We start from the raw sequence: 7,521 nt of genomic DNA, 5'->3' as shown, positions 1-7,521 counted from the left end.
ATGACATTATGCATTTACCAGAAGCCATAGAACTGTAGAAAACAAAGAGTGAATACTAATATAAACTATGAACTTTAGTTAATAATAATATATCAATATTGGTTCATCAATTTGTAACAAATATATCACACCATTGCAATATGCTAAAAATAGGGGAAACTGGGGGGGGTGGAAAGGAGGCATAATGGGAACTCTCTGAACTTTCTCCTCAAATTTTCTATAAACCTACAACTGCTCTAAGCAATCAAGTCTACTAATTTTTAAATAATGGCTTTCTGAACAAGTATATATGAAGAAAACAGAAAACAATAGCACTATTGATAATAACAGCATGAAACAATGTTTGACTGCAAATCTCTCTCCTTCCTATTTTCTACCTGCCAGGAATTTGTGGAAACTTACAATTCTGATTTTAAAATATTTTAATAGTAAGATTTCTGGAATATGAGTAACCAATATTTCTAGGTAATTCTTTAAGCAATATAATCATGTCTAAGGGTCCCTGTGTGTGTATCTCATCCTTTAAACAATGATTGATTACTGTTAATTTTCATTTTACTTTCAGCTATATTGACAAAGAAGTCCCTTGTTTGCAATACTTATAGCTGAAACTGTATTAATCCGATGAATGTACTGAATTCATTTCACTTTGACAGAAAAAAAAATGTAGCAAATAAATTTAAAGTTTCTTTATAGCATACATTTTTCACCTTAAAGGCATTCCATTCAGATCCCTTTAATGAAAGAGTCATTTCGTTGATACAATTACCAATGTACTCCATTAGAAGATTAAATTATGTTATCTCTTTAAAGTGCATTGTCATCTATAAATAATTTAGTCAGGTTTTTAAAAACATGGACTCTTTTATTAGACTGTGTTCAAATCCTGTCTCTGTCACTTAGCAGTTGAGTGGCCTAGGGCAAGTTGCTTATCCTTCTCTACATTTCAGTCACCTATGTGTGAAATGGGAAATTCATTAGTAAATTTCAAGATATAATTCATTAAAAGCATTTACCTTATTGCCTAGCATATAAAGAACCTAATCAATTATGATTATTATCTAATTATTACACTATACTGAAGGATAATAAGCTCTGAAACTGGTAGATGCATACAACTTCCAGTAAAAATGATTGTATTCAGGACTCCATGGTTCCACTTCCTTTCATTACTAAGTGGCATGGAATATTGTCTTAGTAGATTATGGCCTTAGTAGATTAGTTTATTTTTTAGTTCCGTATGGTAAGCAAACATAACCATTGCAATCGAAAACCTCTTCTACATTTTTCAGGGGTTAAGAGAAGAGGCCCCTGGGAGCGGACATCAAGCATTATGTTTGAAAAGTGTTGGTGTCCTGGAGAATGAGAGAAAGGCAAGAAAAGCATAGGGATGCACTGAGAAAAGTTATTGGTGAGTTGAAATATACATAGTTTTTTTCTTGGCTCTAGGCTTTTCTCTAATTTAGTTCATATTATGAATTAGAAATCTATCCCAGTTCCCTAATCTTCTAATTTTTTTGTTATCCTTTTCTTCCCCCTTCCACCTATGAATCTCCTCTGTTACTACTAGTAAAGAGCTTAAAATTACACAAGACTAAATTAGGGTACTTTAACCAACGACCTAACTCATGTAAAACTTTTTCATTATGAAAACAAGTAAATCTACATAATATCTACCCAAATATCAGAATTACTCCTTGGATGTTTCAAGTTGTATTTTTTGAGAGGAGACAAAATAATTTTCCACCAGAGCCCTTGATTGCTTAGGTTGGGAGGTTGGAAGAGTTTGGGGCATAAGTGGATAAGCCAAAGTGCATAAACCAGGATATTTTTCCATAAAAGTACCTCCTGAACACAGCAAAAAAAGTGTTGAAAAATAATTAAATAAATAAAAGAATGAAACATCTCCTCAAACCCAAGCCTCCTTTAACCAATAATAAAGCCAGTGAAAAAACACTAATATCTGAAAACTAGAGGTAAGGAAATGTTCAAAGGAAGTCAGTGATATAATCTATTGTCCTCACTTTTGAAATACAAATAGAGTTCTCAGCTAATTGATAATAAGTTAGTTATAGTTAAGCTATTAAAATATCTAAGCCATAATCTGTTACAGAATACAAAGGCCCTAAAACAGTCTCTCTATAAATTCCTATATATTTACAGAAAATGTGCAAATTTGAAACTCTGACAATTAGAGAAAGAGAATGAGAGAGAATATTATCCATTATTTCAACACATTTACTACTTGGTTATACAGCAGTGGCAATGCCTCCAACAGGTTATAAGTGATAATAAATTTCATTTTTAAACCAAAGTGAGCTTAAAAGGGCTGAGTTTTTGTACAATTACAAAAATTAACCTCATAGCTCTTATTATTAGTAAGTTAATATATTATTTGCACAAAATTATTAAATCCTTATAATGGATTACATCATGAAAATTTGTCCTATATTAGTAATAACTATTTCAGATTTTTACTCTTTGTTAGTGATCTTATCATTAATACTGATAACAAATGTAATGATGGTTATTATTATCTACACATAGCTAATGCTTAATCATGATAACTCATTACAGGTAAACAGTCTCTATTACTGGCCACAAATCAGTGACTTTTAAAATTTTGACTTGAGAAAACTTCTATTTTTCTGAATGTTATTAGATATTAGCAAAAAGAAACTTATTTAGTAGGATTGCTTTTAAAGAAAATTTAATATGGAGAGAATTAAGATACTGAAAAAATCTGGTTTTAATATTTGATTCAATTTAATATTTGATTTGTAGAGAGTTGAATTAATGTTATATTTTTCATGCCTTCTGAAGTCTCTGAGTGATTAATGGAATAGTATTTTTATCAAAGAGCTTTGGAGAAATTGGTTACTTTAAAATAAATAGTGGAATGATAATAATTTAATGGCTATTGCAATATATCTTCTAATCTTCTTACAAATTCTTTTCTTTACCTGGTCACTTCATTTGTCCTTTTAAGAGATTATAACATTATTAATCATGTAAATACACACTTTACCATGCATCCGCCTTTCAATAATCTGTTCATCTTTCCATGATTTTCTTTTACTTATCAAAAATTCAAAACATAAGAACAATATTAGAATATTATTATAGTAGTTAATGTGCAAAACTTAATAAGCAAAAGAAAATATAATTTTAAAAAGTCATGGTGCTAACACTTCTGCCTGCAAAGCATTTATGCTAAAGAGATCGTTGAGCACTGATTATGTTTAATTTCTTAAATCTAGTACTGTTTTACCTACGTGAATAGTTCTCTACAATATTGTTACTATGAACTAGAGTTCTCAGTTTTGAGCAATACAATTCATTACACAGATCAATTAAGAAAAACGATAGTTTTTACCTACCATATGTCACAGCAACTGGGCTCATTTTGTGTTTAGATGATATGCTGAATCATACTTTCCTATATGAAATATGTCCTTAAACATCTATTTGATTATATTTGATATATTCAAATACAATTGAAAACAAAATCACAGGAGAAATATTTTTATGAAAATCATATTGAGGGACCTACAAATAAAGATGGTGAACAGGACATATGAATTTATTTCTACTTCCTCCTAAAACCTCACTATAGTATTTTGGGGATTTTTAAGTCATACATCCATAGTCAAAGAGAATCGGAGAGGACTAAAGAGTGACAACTTTTGGAAACGGAGTATCAGATGGGTGATTGATAACTAACTTAGCAGCACAAGAAATCTGAATCCTAAGGTGGAAGTAGGAAAAGTTGAGATATCTTCCAAAAGTTTAGGAGTTGCTAACATCAGGTACCCCTGGCAGAGAAGAGAAAATCTGAGCTAAAAAATAAAAGTGTAGATCGGAAAATTAAAACAAACAAACAATCCCCATCCCTACTTCCACAGGCAGAAACTTCCTCTCTACATGTCCAGCAGAAGACTGAAGTTTTATTCTTTATAAAGGATGAAACAGAGGGTCTTTGGACTGAAGTACACCTAGCAAAGTTGAATTGGTATAATTTTGAATAGAGAGGCATATACTGACTGAATGTCGAGACCTCCAGTTTTCTTCCCTCAGAATGATGGCAATTGGGCTAACACCATGACAAAGACTGAATATACTTCCCTGGAGGATTTGACCAAGAAAAGAGACTTGTAGATATAAAAACTGGGTTTTCCTACAGAAAATTGGCTCAAACAGAAGACCCCACACTGGAGAACACAGTCTAAAACTCCCATTCTTGGATATAGAACTTCTAATCAGTTTTTCAGTGCTTCACTCATGTATAAGCATGCAGTGAGCATTAACAGACATTCAAGAAGGGCAGGGGTTGAAAGTGTGAGAGCAAACAAACAGAAAACAAGCAAACTGGTAGAAACAGAGACGGTGAATGGAGAAAAATGCACACACATGTGTGTGTGTGCAGGTATGAAATAAGAACACATTAGATAAGATTGAAATATCTAGAAAATAAAGTAACTCCTGGAAATTGAAATTGTGTTATAAGGAATGAAAAACAGTAACTAAAGTAAGTGGTTGGGACATAAAATTGAACATGTGGCTCAGAAAATAGAGCAAAGAGATGGAAAATGGGAGAAGAATGTAAGTTGATTAAGAGTTAGTCCAAGGAATTCTCCAATGAAGACATATAAAAATGGCCAATAGGCAAATGAAAAAATGCTTAATATCACTAATTATCAAAGAAATGCAAATCAAAACTACAGTAAGATATTACTTCACACCAGTCAGAAAGGCCATCATTCAAAAGTTCATGAACAATAAATGCTGGAGAGGGTGTGGAGAAAAGGCAACCCTCCTACACTGTTGGTGGGAATGCAGTTTGGTGCAGCTGTTATGGAAAATAGTATGGAGAGACCTCAAAAAACTAAAAATAGAATTACGATATGATCCAGCAATCCCATTCCTGGGCATATATCCAGAGGGAACTTTAATCTGAAAAGATACATGCATCCCAATGTTCATAGCAGCACTATTTACAATAGCCAAGACATGGAAGCAACCTAAATGTCCATTGACAGATGACTGGATAAAGTTGTATTATATTTATACAATGGAATACTACTCAGCCATAAAAAGAATGAAATAATGGATGGACCTGAAGATTGTCATTCTAAGTGAAGGAAGCCAGAAAGAGAAAGAAAAATGCCTTATGACATCACTTACATGTGGAATCTTAAAAAAAAGACAAATGAACTTAATTACAAAATAGAAACAGACTAACAGACAAAGAAAACAAACTATGGTTACTGGGAAAAAAGAGGGTGGGAAGGGATAAATTGGGAGTTTGAGATTTGCAGATACTAACTACTATATATAAAATAGATAAACAACAAATTTTTACTATGTAGCACAGGGAACTATATTCAATATCTTCTAGTGACCTATAAGGAAAAAGAATATGAAAAGGAATATATGCATGTATATGTATGACTGAACTATTATGCTGTACAGCAGAAATTAACACAACATTGTAAACTGACTCTACTTCAATTTTAAAAGAGTCCAATTTCTATAGAGAAATAATGGAGAAAATAGAGTGGAGAAAAATCATTTTAAAAATTCAAGAAATTTTATAAGTTCTAAAGTACATGAGTTTCCAGATTAGTAGGGTCAATCAAGTTTCTAGCACAACTTTCAAAAATCGACCCAGACCAATAGAAACAGTTAACAGTTACTGAGTGCTTACCCCATTCCAGTCACTGTTTTAAATACTTTTCATGAATTAATCCATTTTAATGCTCCCAACACCCCCAAGAAGTGTGTGTTTTTATCATCCTTATTTTTAAAGACAAGATTAATTTACATACGAGACCTTTACAACGGTTAAGTAAATAGTCCAAGATTACACAGAGCTGTAATTTGATTCCAAGGACCCTTAACCACGATTATGAAATTTCATTAAACTAAGGACAAAGATAAGATTCTACAAACATCCAGAGACTTGGAAAACAGAAACAAAAAGACTTTATTCAGTTTAAAATATATATAATCTAAAGGTGTCTGGATTTCTCAACAGCAATATGGGAAACTGGAAAATACCTGGTGAGTATTCTCAAAATTATGATGAAAAATAATTGCTAATCTAGAATTCTAAATATTAACTATTAGTCAAATGTGAGGGTAGATTAAAGTTACTTGCAGATATGCACTGTATCTGCAAATGAACTTTTCTACGCACTCTTTCCAATAAACTACTCATAAATGTGTTCTACTAAGACATGGAAGACCAGGGATCTAGGAAGCAAGGGATCCAATATAAGAAAGAACTGAAAGGAATACCTAGAATGAGGGTGAAGGGAGATTACCAGACAAGAGTTGGCAGCAGGCTTAGAGAGCAACCATTCTAGCTTGTAATAGGCCAGAAACCTTCAGCGAGAGTTTAAGAGAATAAATTATAAGAACATCTAATATTTTTCAATACACTAGGAGGATAATTATGAAATGGGGGAGGGTTGGGGGTTGAATCAGTAATAATAACATAGGAAATTAAGCAAAAAAAAAAATCCAAAATAATGACTAACGCCAAGGAAAATAAAAAGTGAGGCATGAAATAAAATGCATGCATAGTAAAGTATGTGGCTCAGTTGTGAATAATCTGATGCATAGTAGTCACGGTGATATAAACCACAAATATTGATCTTAACCAAATTTTCTTGTAACTTCAATAGGAAAATATAATAATAGTAACTGAACATTTGTGTTTGGGAAGAGAGAGGAGGAAGAGAATTAAAATTATCTTTAGTGCAAACATTTTTTTTAAGTGTTTAAAACTGAAAAATCAAAAAGGAGTAATATAAACATGTTCTTTTCACGTATTCATTTAAATACCAAAAGAATCAGCCAAATAGTTGAAAGTGAGATGTGTTTGGGGATGGAAGTGGCAGGGGGATTGCTTTTTTAGACAAACCTTATTACCTAATTGATACCCTAAACTATGTGCTTCATTAACTTTGATAAAATTTAAAAAGAAAATCTAAATTAAACATACATTGTTGGGGATTTTTTGTAAAATAGACTAAATAATACAAATCAAACTGAGATATGTGCTAAACATGTTTAGTATCAGTTCTCTTTAAAAAATTATATAAATGATAGACAAAGAAATGTGCAGTAACAAAATGGTCACAGTGAAATATAAATCTCAATTTGTTCATTCACCAAAAGTATATCTATGGTGAAATTGTGGAAGTTCCGGCTGACGTGCCCTTCTGAGCTTCTGAGTTCTTAGGAAGAGATACAGGTGCGCCATTCTGGGTAAAATAACGCGGATAGGAGGACAGCTTCTCATCTTCACTTTAATTAGAGCAGAACTTTTTTTGGAAGAGGTTTATACGCTGGATTCTTAACACTAATTTATGTTAGTTAAAGGGGCTCTCCTGGTAAAACTCTGGAAAACACTATTTTTAGATAATTTTCTTACTGCTGTATAAGCATACCATTTGGAAGTTTAGGGTTCTCCCTTTTATTTGTTGATTTGGAAATCTAAAATATTGTATAGGC

At 32.1% G+C, this 7,521-nt stretch overlaps 1 long non-coding RNA gene across 1 annotated transcript in view; it reads left to right on the top strand.

Annotated features, from left to right (window-relative positions):
• The first annotated feature begins 5,954 nt into the window (after window positions 1-5,954).
• Window positions 5,955-7,521, top strand: part of LOC141576342 (uncharacterized) — a 35,749-nt gene continuing 34,182 nt past the window's right edge. The window contains exon 1 of the long non-coding RNA XR_012504699.1: window positions 5,955-6,063. This is a non-coding gene — a long non-coding RNA (uncharacterized LOC141576342). The remainder of the gene's footprint in view (window positions 6,064-7,521) is intronic.

This window comes from Camelus bactrianus, chromosome X (genome assembly GCF_048773025.1).
Source record: "Camelus bactrianus isolate YW-2024 breed Bactrian camel chromosome X, ASM4877302v1, whole genome shotgun sequence".
In the NCBI taxonomy this organism is placed as follows: domain Eukaryota; kingdom Metazoa; phylum Chordata; class Mammalia; order Artiodactyla; family Camelidae; genus Camelus; species Camelus bactrianus.
This window is presented reverse-complemented; position numbering and strand designations above follow the sequence as displayed.